Raw genomic sequence first — 18,299 nt, 5'->3', positions numbered from 1 at the left:
TGAGAGGCAGTGTGAAGGTTGTTTGTCAAAATATTGAAGAGTATTGGTCCTAGGATGGAGCCTTGAGGGACTCCAGTAGGATTGTGGAGAAAGGGTGAGAGTTCATTGGACCATTTCACTGCTTGTTTATGATCCTTGAGGTAGCTCTGAAACCATTTTACTTTGTTATGTGAGAAGAATAAGTTAGTGTGTTTAATAGTAAGGGGTGATACACTGTGTCAAAGGCCTTGAAGAGATCAAGGAATACTGAGGCTGTATATCATCTTGCAGCTCTGGCCTTGTTCACAGTCTCTGTACAATATAATAGGGCTGTAGCTGTGCTGTGGCTAGGTCGGCAGCCATGTTGGGTTTTGGTTAAAAGATTGTTTTGCAATAGATATTGCATTACCTGCTGATGGATACCTCTCTTGAGAATTTTGGATAGAGGTGACAACATGGATATAGGATAGAAATTGGATGGATCAAAAGAGTTGGCTTTTTTGTGGATGGGGGTGATGTGAGATTGTTTCCATATGGTAGGTACATCTGACTCAGATAAAGTATTTATAAGGATACTGATTGGTTAGGCAATTGAGTTAGCAGCCAGTCTGAGGCAGTGTGGTGGAAGATTATCAGCTAAGGTAGAGTAATGTTTTAGTTTTTGTAACAGTTTCTTAATGGTGTCAGTGGCTATGGGCTGAAATGAGAATGGGGGTTGTATGACATTTTGTTGAATAGGGCATTATTAACGACAGGGTTATTAGTAGCCGATGGTCTGGGGTTAGTGTATGAATAGGTTGAAGGGTGGGGGGTTCCAGCATTAGGGGTGTTAGTAGGTCTGATATTGATTTTATGAAGTACTTGTTAAAGTTTTTGGCTATTTGTGATGGAGGGGTATCAGCTGATAGGGTGTGCTCTCCATTTGTTCCAGGGTTAAGTAGAGAATATATGGAATGCCAAAATTTACTGGGGCTGTTTTTATGATGGAGTTGAAGCTGGGAATAGGATGACTTCTTATCTCTGTTGATTTTTTTTGTCACTTTGTTACATAATGTATTGAAATGAACATGGTTTTGTTCATTTTTGTTTTGTTTCCAGGTTAACCAGGCTGGTCCCTTTGCTTCATCAGGTGTTTACATTCTTTAGAGAGCCATGGTGCTGAGTTTTTTTTTATTCTTTTTATACAAATGGGAGCTAGGGTATTAAGTATGTGAAGGAAGGTGTTATTAAAGTATAGTACAGCATCATTAAGAGGTAGTTGTTTAAGGAGTGTCCAGTAAATTTCATGTAGGAGATTGTTGAATTTGTACTGAGAAAAATTAGTTGAGCTCCTAAATGATTTTACAGTGTATACTCTTATTTGTTGGGAGTTTGTTCTAAGGGAAAAAGCTGGCAGATGATCACTCAGGGAGCTAGACAGTGTACCAGAAGAGGGGTAATTGGCAGAGTGGGATACTAGGATCCAGTCTGTTGTGGATTGGCAGGGAAGATCTTTGCTGTATCTTGTTGGAGTATTGATAAGCTGAGAAAAAAACATACAGATTTATACTATTTGTTGGAGAGTTAGAAGCTATGTTTTGCTATGTCTCTTAAGATTATTGTTTCTCAGTTTATTGTTTGGGATGTCCAGGATAGAATATTTTCCAACACTGGTATATTGTTACCTGGTGGGATAGATATTACTATTATGCAAATTCTTTTTGATATGTTGAGGTTCATAAAAGGGCTTAGTACTTTTAGATCTATCTTATTGCAAAGTTTGGAGGTATTAATTCTGAGTCTTTTACATTGGGGTGTAGCCATGTTTCAGTAAGGGCTAGTATGTCAGATTTATTTTGATCAATCCAGGCATGCAGTGGGGCTATTGTATTCCATATACTTCTAAGGTTCAGAGTAAGTATGTTTAAATCTTTGGGTTTGCTCTTGTGGTTAGGATTAGAGGGTGGGCCACGGTTAGGATGCATGTTTCCACATTTGAGTAGATTGGTAATGAGGAATGAGTACCATTGGAAGTGTTTTTATTCCTAGGCGATGGTAAAGTAGAGTAAGATTCAAAGAATTATAGTATGGCAATGAGAATTCAAGGTGATGGATGCAAGAAAAAGCAGATAAGCTTGGTTATATAAAAGAAGGTAAGGTGTGAATGAAATGTGGGTGTGGACAAGGTAGAGTATATAATGGGATTGTAGGAATGAGGGGGAGTGGTTGGTTTGCATAGGATAAGAGTAGAGGTGCTGGGGATGGGTGGGATATGGGGGAAGGGGAGGGGAGCAGAGTGAGCCAATCAAACGGAGCAGGAAGACCCCCCCCCAATGATCTACCACCATAAACAATCAGTGAGGTAGAATGTTCATGGATACAAGGACAAGGTGTCTGAACTCTAAATACTTGACTCTAGTCACAGCATCTACTTTTATAGTTATGGGGTTTTCAATGTCTTTCCAGGGATATATTACACTGAAGAGTAAAATATGCTAAAGAGTTAATATAGCTTCACCTTCAGCAGTAAAAGCCCTATGAGTGTGAGTGAGCAGGTCCGTCACCACCATGCGGACCTGAAGCGACGTAAGCAAGACCAGTTGACCCAATGGATCCAGGAGGCCCGGGATATGCCCAACGCCCCACTACTGAGTAAGTTACATTTTACTTATGTATGTAAGGAATTCAACTAGCTGATACCATGGAGATGTGTATCCCAATATTACTTGTTTTGTATTACAGCTGCAGGTGTCCGGTCTATGAATCGACAGACACATGACCGCAGGCTGGTGCGGCTGCGCCACCATGCAGGTTAGTAACCCCACCTAGTAGTTGTAAATAAATATTATAGTGTAGCATGTAGCAGAACACTGCAGTGTATTGCTTAAAAGTAATAGAATGTGCAAGCAGCAAGTAAAAGTCTGCAGGTATGGCTGCAACAAGTTCATCAGTATGCAAGTGAAATTGGAAATATAAGTGATATAAATAAATAGTGCTGTAATACAGATGTCCCACCATTAATTAAATGTAGTATAACCTGCAGTAGTCTCAAGAGTACAGCTTCAGAATCTGAGGTAATCACATGTGAGATATATCCCCTGTTGAAATGCTGAATCATGACAGAAGTGAGGCTGCTGGAAAGTGTTGGAATCCCACAGGTCTAATATGTGAACAAAGCCTAGAAGTACCAACCTGAACTGTGAAATTGCAGGATGTGTGAGAGTGACAGAAAGGGTCATGTATCAATGAATAAAGTAGTAATAACACCTGAATATATAAGCATCAGTGTGGTTCTACAGAACTAAATGCATGTGGGAATTAAAACTTAACATCCCAAACTGATGTCAGTGTGTCTGACTCTTGAATGTTCAGGCCAAAATCTGTATATGGTGATCACAGTCAACAATTTGCAGATAGAATGAATGATTGTCTGACATACTAAACATCCATAGTTGTCCCCTGCCCTGTCATCAAAGTGTAGCAGGATGATGTATCTGATCAAATTCAAAATAACTAGGATAGTGATGTATCTGTAACAGGTCTAGCATGACAGTCAAGTAAAAATCATTTGGAAACTATCACCCACAAGTTAATTGTGTTTCTATTACAAATGTATATCAATGTATAAGTTATGAGTGTGTCATCATTTTCTTTCTCCACCCCACCCTATAATTGCAAATTAAAAAAAAAAAACACTAAATATTGGTATGTGAACATTTCATTAACCATGGACATTTGTCCTGTTTCAAAAATATATGCATGTCTGTTGTTGCATGTACCCTGGTCATACCTGCAAACCTACAAACCTGATGGCCTGTTGCCATTAATCAACCCTGCATGTTGTTCGATTGTGTATTTCCGTTCAAATAATGCATGTGATATTGATATGCCCATTGTTCAATGGTGTTAATATCTGGGTGTTTGTTTAATGGGAATACCAATGCATGCTGTTACAACTAATTTGAATGGAATAATATGCCACTAACCCAAACTAACATAACATACACACAAACCTAGAACGCTTGGGAAGGCAGGTCCCAGCAGACCCACCTCTCCCACCTCAGCTGGCGACTGCACCTGGCACTAGTGCCCAGGCCAGACCCTCCTCCGGTGGCCCTGTACCACCTGCGGGTGGAAGCGCTGCAGGGGATGGGGCCCATCCCCCCTCTGCAAGCGTGGCCGGACGAGCACATCCACTCACCCTCCAAGGTGTCCGGTCTGTGGTGCGAAGGGAGATCCAAGACTCTGTTCTTGGGCCCCTACGCCAGCTTGAGGCGCGGGTGGCACAGCTTACGGGCTTGCCCGTTGTCCCGCCTGCACAGCCCCCAGCACAGCCCCGTCCTGGGCTGTGAAGGAACAGTGGCAACTGCCTATGGGTGGGGATATCATTTCCACTGTTGCCATCTGTGGGCTCATGTGTCTTGGATATCCCAACCTCCGTCCCCGTCAATTGTGTAACCCCCCCACATGTGTCATACACCGCCCCTGTATGCGTCTTGTCTGTTAACCTACACAACCTAACTCCCCAGCTATACCGACTACCTCACCTGACATACCACTCTCACCTGATAAAAAAAACAAAAAAAGGGCACTCTGTACCCACAAAAAAATTATGCCCCATACATAGCTGTCCATGTTGCACACATGTCCGCTGGAAATTGAAACTGTTAATTACAATTGGCTGTACAACAGGTATTAATGTCGTCCTGACACCTCTCTCAGGGGTGGAATGTTCCAAATTTCACACCAAATTGCATACAAATGCACAGCTGTTGCTGAGAAAGACATGGGCAGCTATGGGCCTCACCTACATCCTTCCTGCAAATTCCAAGCTTGTTTCCCTACTGTCTTATCCTCTTTGTGACCCCTTTTCACCACTTTCCTGTCACCCCTTTTTCTTTTCTTTTAAAGAAAATAGCGCGGGTGTGCTTAAAAGTGCCTTTGACACTTTTGATTGACAGGTCCTGTACTCATTTCGAAAGAAAAATAAATATCCACTGTCAGTCTCAAACCCAGGACCTTGGTAATACTAGTCTGTATGACCTACCACTAAGCCATGACTCTCATACAAGAGCATAGTGCTAAAATATATATAACATGTAATAGTAGGAATCAATATAAAGGCAATATAGGATGTGTACTACCCAAAGCATGTCAGGTAGATTTTTAATGCCTGAATTACTGGATTCCCATACTAGTTTAGTGTTCATGGAAACAGCCCTGCTAATTGTTAGCTTGTACATAATAATGTAAGGTAATGTACATATATGAAGGTATGTATATGTACACATATATATATATATATATATATATACATATATTAATACATATGAAATATAGTAGTAGGTGTCAGTACCCATACACACTCACTACAGGAAACAGTGAAGATAAATGCAGCAACCAGAATCTGCAACACAGCCTGACTCCTGTGAGACCTACTAACCCCTTTAACTGCTTAAAGGTGCCTCCAGCACTTTGATTGATAGGCCCTGTACTCAATTTGAAAGCAAAATATAAGCATACTAGTAGGCCCTACCACAAGACCATTGTAACACTAGTCTGTATGACCTACCAGTAAGCCATGACTCTCATACAGGAATATAGTGCTAAAATAAGTAGAACATGTAATAGTAGGAATGAAGATAAAGGCAATATAGTATGTGTACTACCCAAAGCATGTCAGGCAGACTTTTACTGTCCCAATTACTGGATTCCCATACTAGTGTAGTGTTAACAGAAACAGCCCTGCTAATTGTTAGCTTGTACCCAATAATGTCAGCTAATGTACATATATGAAAGTATGTATATGTACATATATATATATATATATATATATATATATATATATATATATATATATATAGCAATACATATGAAATATAGTTGTAGATGTCAGTATGCATACACACTCACTACAGGGAACAGGTGAGAGAAATGCAGCAACCTGAATTTACAACACAGCATGAAGCATGAGAGACGTACTAACCTTCACACTCACAGAACACTGTCAACAGCATACCAGCATGGTCCACGCCCTTACAATCTGAAAGGGCAATGCCTATCTCACATACCCTTTTATAGCACTGTCCTGAAATCACAGTGAGACATGCAATAAGTACACAACTGGCTGCATGCAATTAGCAAATGCTGCCTTACAATTGGTGCAGAGGCCATCACATGGACCTATGCAGATACCTACAAAAGCATCCAGTACCCACACTCCACACATGCAATACATTCATTGCACAAAACCGACAGAGAAAGAGAGAGAGAGGCAGAGAGAGAACAAAACAGAAATAAAGACAGCCAGCAGCAAAACCAGCAGCAGCAGCAGCAAACAGCAAGCAGCAAGCAGCACCACTGACACAGCAACAGCTGCCACAAACACAGGTAATGCAAAGTAGCAGGTTAATACTGCGTTTACTGTGACACCTCCAAATGTAGCATAGTTCACTATCTATAGGTATGTCCATGAGATAGATTGTGTGTACATAGTCCTGAAATATATACATATGTAATATTGCTGTACATGTTGTCCATACTTAAAACTTCCATAGCTTAGAACACAAGGCCAGTTATGCATATGATGCAGTAGTTCCCAGGGTCAGTAGAGGTTCCTCCTCATCGGTGTGGGACCACTGTGTATGTATGGCACTGTTCAGGTACATATCCTGTAGTATGGCCAGGGATTAATATCAGTCTGTAATGTGGTGCTATGTCCTCTAGGGGTGAACGTATCACATATCCAGGGATACCATTTTGTAACAGTGATGCTATGTGTTCTGCAATGTTGAGGGTGGCCCTCACCTGGACATGTGAGATGATAGGGAGGTTACAGTCATCTGTGATAACTAATTCCACTTGTGTAGGAGAATGGGGGGGGGGTGCCTGCACCTAAACTGTCTGCAACAATGTTGCCAATATCTGTGCATGTGGTGAATGTGAAGCATCTTAACACTGCTGACCACAGATGCCTTGCCTTCATGTGAATCTGCCCTGTGCTGCAGTAGCCTCCTGCTATTGTTATACAATGTGCCTGTATCTGTAGTCCACTGGACAGGATAAATAAGTGGTGTGCATACGGTCTGGGTTAGATATGTGTGTGCACAGTACATGCACTATGTGGGATGTCTGTGGTAAGCTTTTGTAAAGGGGCCAGCAGTGTGTGTTGTGGCTTCCACTGGCCCAGTGGGCTGCATGGATAGCATCACAGTCCTAACTAGTGAATAACTGTGTAATTACATGCATACATAGCAAGGTAGTGTACTGTGCTTGTGGTGTTGTTGGGATATGTATATCCAGGCTGAGTAATGTGTGTCCACATCACAGGGTTGGATGGCAACACACATACAGTATGTAGGGATGAACACCCAGAGTGTTTCAGACGTGTTGCCTGTGCAGAAATATCTGGCCATTACCTGTGCATCCACCACAACACACACACATGCAACATATGGCAGAAGTACTATAGCAGTACACATAGGTTCATAGGTTCATACTAGGCTATTTGCCCTAGGGCATTGATAAGCCTAGTAGAATGTGTTTGTCTTTTGCCACCCAATTAAAATTTATGCTGCTATGCCCTTTTCCGAGGTTAGTATACTGTGCCTCTGTCTAACAGTGACATAGAAGTGATACCCGGGGTACACCTATGATCTCCATCCACTCATCCAGATTCCTATGGAAGAGAGTCAATGAGGGACTCTGCCTAACCTGTACTGTGAGTTCATTACAGAGTGAAGGGAGCCTCTGGGTTAGGAATATGCCCCTCCAGCATGTCCTATTTATGTCAGTGCTAAGGTTCAGGTCTCCTGAGCGTGTGGCTGTATGGGACTTTGATTTCCTGAGGTGCAGCATGTTCATTACTTCTGGGTTGGACATGGCTGTATATGGCAGGCACAGATTGCCTCTGAACAGGCAGTATGCCACTGAGTCCAGCTGGATTTTCTTTAACTGGGCAGCATATGGCATCTGTTTGAGCCCTTTGATCCTCTTGATGAGGTACTGTTGGGCTTTACCAGTTGCTGTAGGTGTCTGGTTAGGTACATCCCAAAAGGTGCATTGTACTCAATTATAGGCCTGATGATGGATAAGTAAAGAGGCACAATGACCTCCCCTGCCGTACATGTGAATCCCTTCATGATTAGCTGGGCTATATAACATGTCTTTCAATCCACGTTGGTCATGTGGTTGACAAATGACAGATTGCTATCAAGTTTGTTCCCCAGGTCCCCAATTACGTCTTCTGTACTCAATGGCTTAACACCTATGTGGTACTTTGCCACCAATGTGGAGGTGTGGGAATCTGTGATGAATATTGATACCCCCCCCTCCTTTGTTGTCTGGTCCAAGTGTTGGGGCCGACAAGAATGGTAACAGGTATAACTTGTTAGTGCTGGTGTGCTCCTGGGAAACCTGAAACAGGTTTTTGTTACTGCACAGATATCGATGTCCATAATGCTAAGTAGAGTTTTGAGTGCGTGTATCCTGAGGTCTAGACTTCTGGTGTTGAGTAGCATCACTCTTAGTTCCACATCCTTTGTGATACGTATGGATGTGGGTTTGCCTTATGAGCCTTGCCTAATAAAGGCACTATGGGTGTAGCAAGAGCCTCTGCCAAAATCCAAAAGGCCAGGGGTGACAGGTGCAAGCTGTCCCTAGCAAAGCATCGTGGCTTGTACAGCATATCACCCCAAGATGACAGGCATTGGCTCACCTGTGAATGACACCAGTACTTCATTGAATTGTTGAAAGGGATCATCTTGCCTTGATATTGTGGCATTATTCTTGGTGAGGGTAAGATGCTACTCAAGGTCAGGGTCATACTGTCATGGGCTACATGCTCAGAGAGCTCCTTTCTGTCTCATGTCATGTAGTCCAGAGAGGTATGTGTCCGGTCATTCACACCAGCATGGACATTGAGTGAGTCATACCTGTACTTGCCTTGGAGTTACTTGAGTGTTTGTGTTATGTGGCGGGTCGTAGTGCCTGACAGGCTGCACACTGTGACCCTCTCCTTGCTAAGCCTGGTGAACGTGATGCCAGTGTGCCTGATGATAGAGGCACCTATTACAGGTGTATGAGGTGTGTTGTTTACTGTTAAGGGCTGTGAGTGTTCAGCACATTGGCTTTGTGAGATATGTGTTGCACGTGTTTGTTTCTGTGGTAGTGGTTGCTTGGGTGTCCGCTTTGGAGGTCTCTGCTGCATAGGCAGATCTGTAGTCTGAGCCTCCGAGTATGTTGTTGTGTGATTATGTGTTAGTTTTGCTGTTGTGGTAGGTCTATGTGAGACTGGAAGTGTAGTGAGTGTGGTTTCCTTCTCCACTTGACTGGTTATGGCAGTATTGAGTAGAGAGAGCCTAGCCTCCAGTTTGGTATATGGTTGCATCACTCACATGTGTTTGAATTTGTTGTTAGGAGGAGGGGGTTGTCTGTGTACATGCAGATGTTATAACATTGCCTCTGGATTAACACACTCACCAGCTGGACTGGAGAGGAGACTGACAACTGACCTTTGGACATGCTAGAATACTATTGTGAATTCCGTAATAATTGAAAACAAGGTCCAGTGGGGAGTGAGGGTGTACTGATATTACTTACTACTGCTGACTGATATAATAGCTTCAGTGAGCAAGTGCCAGGTAACTTAAGTGCAATGTGTTACAATTAAGTAAATGCAAAAATGACAAGCAGTCACTTGCTGTCATGTGTAACAAGGAAATATGTACAGTAAGCAATGCAGATATCAGTAGTGAGTCACAGAAGTGCTGAGAAGCTGTGTATTATGTGGAAGTAGCGTACCAGTGAAATAACAAGCTAACAGATAACAAGCATATAAACAAAGCTAGATTCAGGAGGCTTGGATGTAGTGTTTGCTACAGCAAACAAGGTGTACCAATGTCAGTAAGATACAGCTCAGATATGCAGGCACTATAAACCTGAAACCAGAAGTTCCCAGCTATGAATGGCAGAGTACAGCCTATTCTCACACAAGAGTGCAGACCACAAACCTTGTTAATGTTAAATACCTGGCCTGAAGGCCAACTGCTTATACCAGAACTAATACCCTTGTCACTGGGCTCTCAATCAGCAGTTCCCAACTTAGAAGGATACAACAGCTGCTCCACAACCAGATGTCCATGGGCCAGGGCGATGGTGTGCGTTTGCGATGTCGACGTGGCCGTATGCCGGCAACAGCACCAGCTGGCAGTGGCCGCAGACGACAACAGGCCCACTCACGCACCTCAAGTGCCAGCACCAGCCCCAGCAATGCTGGGTCTGTGCTGTCATCAGGACGCCCCAGGAGACCACGTGCACGTGGCTCTGGACAGTCCCAACAGGGAACTGTGTCCAGTCAACACACCCCCGCTTCCGATGACAGTACCCAGTCTGGGTTAGTACCGGATACGGTCTGTAGCACCCCTGCCAGGCATAGGTACCATGTCCGTGCCCACAGACACTGATCTGGATGACCTGACAGGTGCAGTCTGCGGCTGTCCACAAAACCCTGTACATGGCAGCCATTATGTGGGACTGTGTGCGTGCTTACACACATGCAGAAATTTAACACCTAGGGCAAACACATACACACACACACTGCACCAACACTGGCCCACCCTGTACTGCTGCCCCTCACAAACACACATACACACACATGTCAATTGGTGTTACTAGTGGCTGGCTTGGGCATACCTAACCCACTCCCTGTGCATATGATGACACTGTGCCACCTCCTGCATACTACAACATTGGTGCAGGAAAAGGTAAACACGTTGCTGATGCACAGGGTGACTACATAGATGTGTATTAGTAGTAACATGTTGGTAACTGTTCACTGTTCCACTATGATTGTGTGTATATCCCAGCATTCCTGCTGCAGTAACTGTATGAATGTCCTGAATTGTTATCTGCACCCATACTACTTACCAAAGTGTACCAGCTGCACACCATCACATGCTACCATTGACTATGGGAATGTGCATCATGTGCTGTTATGTAGATTCAGCTATATGTATCTGTTCTGTCACACATGCATTTACACACACCCTGCTACCCCCACACATGCACACGCTCATCTGCCATTCCCATTATTTATTACCCTACATGAGTAGCTGTCTATACATGACAGGTACACATTTGAAAAGTGCACTATGTGGATTACTACCGATTTCCTCCTCTCTACCTGTACTCACAGGGTGCAGGCAACCTCATTAGTTTAAAAGTGTTATGTGCATCATGTACTGTGGTACCCTGATTGCCACATCAAACATGTTTTCCATACGGAAATGCACACACAGAAACATCCCACATCCACACACTTGCCACATTCAGGCTTCAAAACACTATCTAGGTATATTCTGGTACATGTGCGTGTTACAGTAGCATGTAGCACTATACTGAGTACTGGCAGTTGTCTGTTGTCATGTTGTTTGTATAGAGTAAAAGGATTGTTCGTTTATCCTACTTCGTTTTGTGGACATTACTTGAAGAAGTGTTACCTTACATGCGTTATTGGTACCAATACCTTCTCTTTTGTTGTTTTGTTTGTATAGGGTGCTGTCAACATCACTGTTTGTTAAGGGAAATGTGCACCCTGTAGTGCATAGCCCCATTTGGCAAAAGCCACATCCCACCCCCACCATTGTGCACACACACTAACCCCACCCACAGTAAAACACATACTTTCCATTTGCAAGATTCAAACCCCTACCTAACTGTGTTATGACACTAGAGGCAGACACATTAGCAGAGTGTGCTTTTTGCATTACTGGGAGAAGTCCTTTCTAATGCTGTACTTAGAGGGTGCTGACATCATCTGTGTTTAGAAAGAGGGATGTGCACCCTGTAGTGTGTTCTCCCAGTTGGCAAACTTTTTCCTCACAGCATTATGCACACACACAAACCCCACTCATACTAACACACATACATTCCCTTTGCAGGATTCAAACCCCTAGCTAACCATGTTATGACACCAGAGAAAGACGCATTAGCGGAGCGCGCTATACGAACTACTGGAGAACTTTAATTCAGGTAATATAGTTATAGAGTGCTGACATCATCAGTGTTTCAAAAGGGGAATCTGCATCCTGTAGTGTACTGTCACAGTTGCTAATAGGGGCATTTCCCACACACACATCAATGTGTTTGAGGTTTGCATATGTGGGGGATCCAGTACTCCAGTGTGATTAGTATATGGTTCGATTGCAACAATGAGGGATATACTTCAAGTGGTGAGCATTTTGTACTCATGTTTGTGATGATCAGGTCTAGTATATCTGCCCCTCTTGTGGGAAAGTTGACTACCTGTTCCATAGCTAAAGAGTGTCTGAACTATGGGAACCCTAGAGCTTGGATATTGTGGCTTGAGTAATGTTCACAGTCTATGTTTGGGTAGCTGACATCACCCAGTATGATGGTGTTTTCATAGAAATCTATACTCTCCTGTGTCAGCATGAAGGCTGTGTGGGAGTCCTGAGTTTGAGAGGGTGCTGTAAGAGCTCCTCTGTCTCTTTCCATGTGGTCCAGGGAGGTATGTCTCAGGTTGTTCACACCAGCATGGACAATGACTGCCTCATACTTGTACTTGCTGTGGAGTGACCTGTGTGCTTGTGTTATGTGGCACATTCTATCACCCGACAGGTAGCTAAATGTGACCCTCACCTTGCTCAGTCTGGAGGGCGGGACCTCAGTCAACAGCTCATGTCAAGCATGTTCACACTCCTCATAAATGATGTGGAAACCTTCAAAGCCCCCAGGCCTGTTGAAAATATGGACCAGACTGCAGATACCTGTATAAAGGCATTCTATGGACACATTCAGGAATGCATGGATCATGCAATCACATATGAAAGCAAGACCCAATCCTCCAAAGGCAGACATCCTGTGTGCTGGACACCAGCCATAAACAAACTATACAATAGAAGGATGAAGCCACTACATGATACAACAGACTCCCAAAATGTGAAGGCATCACTGATGAGTATTAGAAGACAACTACAGGCACTCATAAGATTGTCTAAGGCCATCTTTGAGAGAAGATTCCACAAGACACTGAGGATAATCACAAGGCTTTCTGTAGTTATGTTAGGAACCTGGGTGGTAATACCCAGATATGCTCAGAGGTAGTCCAAGATGTCACACGAAATACCAAACACACAGACATTGCCATCATCCTAGTGGACAGGTTCACTGTTACCTTCTCCCCCCCACCACACCAAAAGGGCAAATATGTCTCCCAGCAGAGTGCTGCCCCCCTGACATCCCAGATGCTCAGGTAAGAGCTGCCCTCTCCAAAGCAATAAACACTGCATCAATGGGACCAGACAGTGTCCCAGGCTGTGTCCTACATGAACCCCAAGAAGAGCTACACCCAGACATAACACTACTGTTCAATCCCAGCCTCACTACACGATATGTGGCCAAAGAGTGGCGTACAGCAACAGTGGTCCCTCTACATTCAGGTGATGCCTTAACGGATCCTGGACACTATTCGCCCCATATGTCTGAATAGCTTGGTCTGCAAAGGTATGGCAAGGATCATCATGAACCTCATATATATAGATATTGGGGACCTACAGACATGTCACCATACACAGTTTGGCTTTGTTAATGGCAGATCCTGCCTCTCAAACCTGTTTGATTTCTTTGAAACAGTCACCAAGGCCACTATCAAGAGGAAGGTGGTCTACACAGCCTACCTGGACCTTGCATAAGCCTTTGATACAATACCCCACTTGTGCATTCTAGGGAAGCTCACCAGTGTACATATTAACCCCTATGTCACTACGGATATTGCACAGTGTCTCAAGGGCAGAACACACATGGTTAGAATCGCTGGAGCCATGTCAGCCTCAAAACCAGTTACAAGTGGTGTCCCACAAGGCTCAGCCCTGGGATCTGTCATGTTCATTATATATTTATCAGAGGTACAGGCCAACATGGAAGTACTGTGGCTGAGCAAGTCGCAGATGACTGCAAACCGGACGCCATAATCAACTCTCCAGCTAACACACGCATCCTCCAAAAGGGCCTCTTGCAAACACACGACTTGTGCCACAGCCATGGCCTCAAGCTGAATGCCAAAAAGCGTATAGTCATCCCCTTTGTCAAACACAAAGTGACCACAAAGTACCACATATGTGTTAATCCATTAAGTGCAGATGAAGGAATTATGGACCTTGGGGTACACAGGTTGATACCATTCTACCATTTGACAACAACATGGACAAAGTGGTTAGGAAAACATTTTATATGGGCAACATCATCATGATGGGATTCACATGTAGATCAGGGGAGGACATTGTGCCTCTTTACTCATCCCTCATCATGCCCATAATTGACTACAATGACCCTGTCGGCATGCACCTTACCAGACACCTGCAGCAACTGGAAAGACCACATACATACCTCAACAAGAGGATCAAAGGGCCCAAACAGATGCCACATACTGACTGGTTAAAGAAACAGCAGCTCTACTCAGTGGCATACTGCCTCTTCATAGGCAATCTGTGCCTGACATATAAAGCCATGTCAAACCCTGACTTAATGGCCATGCTGCACCTCAGAATATCCAGATCCCATCAGGATACACGCTGGAAAGACTTGAACCTCAGGAGTGATATACATAGCACATGCTGGAGGGACACATTCATAACTCAGAGGCTCCCTTCATTCTGGAATATTATCCCAATAGAGGTTAGGCAGAGTCACTCAGTGACTATCTTCAAGAGTGATATTAATGACTGGATGTGACATTGTAGGTTTACCCTGGGTATCACTTATGTGTCACTGTTAGGCAGAGGCACAGTATACTAACCTTGGAAAAGGGCATAGCAAGATAGATTTACAATGCATGGTGAAAGCACACACATTCTGGCTAGGTGTATAAATGCCCTAGGGCAGATATCCTTGTATGAACCTATGGACCTATGTATCTTGTTCACCATTGGCCCTATGTGCTGTTAATCACCAATGCAATCTCAATACTATGGTAGCATGTGCAAAGGTCAGTTGTCAGCCACCTCTATGGTACAGTTGTGGAATATGTGAGTCATGTAGTAATGTCACAGCTGCCACATGTACACAGTCAACCCTATCCCCTACCCATGGATGTACAACACATGTATGAGATGGAAACACATGGCCAACCTGTGGACTAAGCACTCTGAACCCAGTACTGGCATAACCTGTCAGGTGGCATGAAATACTACAGTGACTGCAATACCAGTCTGATGTGGACCTACACTGACAGCAATACAAGCACGGAAACACACCGGGCCATTCGTGGAGCCTAAGGATAGCATCCTGCATGACTGGCAGACACCTCTGCAGCTGGCACACAGGCATACGTTAGGCCTGCACACAGCTAACACATAGCACACAAATCCTGTGTGCCAAACAAGCACAGTCTGTACAGCTATACAACACTACTGCTGGTTGTGTTAGGTACTTTAATTGTCCAGTACAGTGAGGACATGCTCACCAGGCTGGACAAGGTGAAGGTCACAGTGATATGCTCATGGGGCACTATGGTCTACCACATAACACAAGCATACAGGTCAGTCAGATGCATGGACACATATGACTCAGTCATTGTCCATGCCACTACAGCTGATGTGTGATGTCCCTCACTGGGATACATGATAGGGAACATGGAAGGGATCTCTGAGCAAGTGACACAGGCTGGTAGAACCCTGACCTTGGTTGGCATCAGACCCTCACCAGGGATGCTGACATATTACTGAATGCTAATGAATTACTGTAGCTACAACACCCTAGCTGAATGGTTCTTAGCATGCGGTCACTGCATTGCTATGGAACAACGTCTTACCACTCCCACAACAGGTGAAAACATGCAGCACCTGTTCATCAACAACATGTAGACTGTATGCCCCAGACCAGGTGTGTATCCCTCACTACTAGGCTGATAGCATCTACATCTCACACTGTATATACACATCCCACATAGAGCACCTGCACAGAAGACCACAGTCATAATGTTACCCTGTGCAAATACCATGTATTCACATGTGGCAGGCATCACACATGGTAACTATTGAAGGTCACAGGTACATATGTGTATTTGGCACACACATACATCATGTGTGCATTGCCATAACTGGTTTAATCAATGTCATGCATTATTGTGAGAGACAACCCGCACACATGGGCATTCTGTGTGGGCAAAACACACGTGACATGTCTGTAATCAAAAGCCATAAATAATTGTGATATCGTTTAGAAAGGGGTATGTGCATCCTGTAGTGTGTTTTCCCAATTGCCACAAGGGATATTTCTTTCATACACACTTACCCCCCTTCACACACACTTGTTGGATTCAAACCCCTACTTAACTATGTTATGACACTAAAAACGGACGCATTAGCAGAGCGCGCTATTCGCATTACTGGGAGATTTTCTTTCTCCTGATATACTTATAGGGTGCTGACATCATCAGAGTTTAGAAAGGGGAATGAGCATCCTGTGGTATGTTTTCACAGTTGCCAAAAAAGATGTTCCTTACATACGCACTTACCCCCCTTCATATACACTTCCCACCTGCTGGATTCAAACCCCTACCTAACTATGTTATGACACTAGAGACAAGCACATTAGCAGAGCGTGCTATTCGCATTACTGGGAGAGTTTCTTTCTCCTGATATACTTATAGGGTGCTGACATCATCAGAGTTTAGAAAGGGGAATGAGCATCCTGTGGTGTGTTTTCACAGTTGCCAAAAGGGATGTTCCTTTTATACACACACACTTATCCCCCTTCACACACACTTGCCACATGCTGGATTCAATCCCCTACTTAACTATGCTATGTCACGAGAGATGGACACATTAGCAGAGCATGCTATTCGCATTACTGGGAGATTTCATTTCCCCTGATATACTTATAGGGTGCTGACATCATCAGAGTTTAGAAAGTGGAATGAGCATCCTGTGGTGTTTTTACACAGTTGCCAAAAGGGATGTTCCTTTAATACACACTTACCCCCCTTCACACACACTTGCCACTTGCTGGATTTAAACCCCTACCTAACTATGTTATGACACTAGAGACGGATCCATTAGCGGAGCACACTATTCGCATTACTGGGAGATTTCTTTTCTCCTGATATACTTATAGGGTGCTGACATGATCAGTGTCTAGAAAGGGGAATGAGCATCCTCTGGTGTGTTTTCACAGTTGCTAAGAGTAACATTTGGGCTAAGTGTGTGAGCATGCCCAGTTCAGCCTTCCCATGGCATGTTGTGTGAAAGATGTCTCATTTATCTAAGTGTGTGAGCATGCCCAGTGTGAGCTTTCCATATGTTGAACTCTGCAGCCCATCACATTTGTGGATGAGTGTGACCTTCAACAAATATCTCCAGTTTATGGTTGTGTGTTCTGTGCCATGTTGTGTAGTTACTGTCCAAATGCTTTTTGTATGAACACAACAGGGATTATACTGTGCCTGCAGGTTTTGCATGGGATACTTTGCATACAATTGTCAACATCCGTTCATACTGACCTAACACTGTGGTATTGTATAGTGTAGTGGTTCCGTACTTTCACTGTGGTGGACAGTATCCTGGGCTTTAGTCCTATCACTGCTTTACATTTCCATAGTGTGCACAACAGCCTGGTTAGGGTCCAGTTGTGCACATCTGCACAAAGGCGGTGCCTCTACAGACCCTGGTAATTACCGCCCCATAAGCTTAACAAGTTTAGTCTGCAAAGCTATGGAGAGGATCATAATGGAGCTCATAAACAAAGATATAGGGGACATGCAGACATTGGACCCGTCCCAGTTTGGCTTGGTCAAGGGCAGATCATGCCTTTTGAACTTGGTCGACTTCTTCAAAACAGTCACTAAGGCCATTGCTGAGGGAAGGGCAGTCCATACAGCCTACCTTGACCTTGCAAAGGCTTTCGACACAATACCCCACTCGGGTATTGTAGAAAAACCTACCAACCTAAATGTAAACCCGTATGTCACAAGATGGGTTGCAAACTGGCTTAAGGACAGGACCCACAGGGTTAGAGTTGCTGGCGCTATGTCAGACTCCAAGCCGGTCACAAGTGGTGTCCCACAGGGCTCAGTCCTTGGCCCCCTATTGTTCGTCATCTACTTCTCAGAGGTACAGGCCAATATGGGAGGACATTGGCTGACAAGGTTTGCAGATGACTGCAAACTGGGCGCCATACTGGACAGTGCATCAGACACGGATATCCTTCAGAAGGGACTCACGGACACTGATAGCTGGTGCCAGAGCCATGGCCTGACGGTAAATGCCAAAACATGTATAGTCATACCCTTTGGGAAAAGCAAGGTAACCCCAAGCTACCATATA

The sequence above is a fragment of the Protopterus annectens genome, chromosome 5.part0, assembly GCF_019279795.1.
Source record: "Protopterus annectens isolate FY-2018-M chromosome 5.part0, PAN1.0, whole genome shotgun sequence".
Lineage (NCBI taxonomy): Eukaryota > Metazoa > Chordata > Ceratodontiformes > Protopteridae > Protopterus > Protopterus annectens.
The sequence above is the reverse complement of the archived record's forward strand: the minus strand, read 5'-3'. Positions refer to the sequence as shown.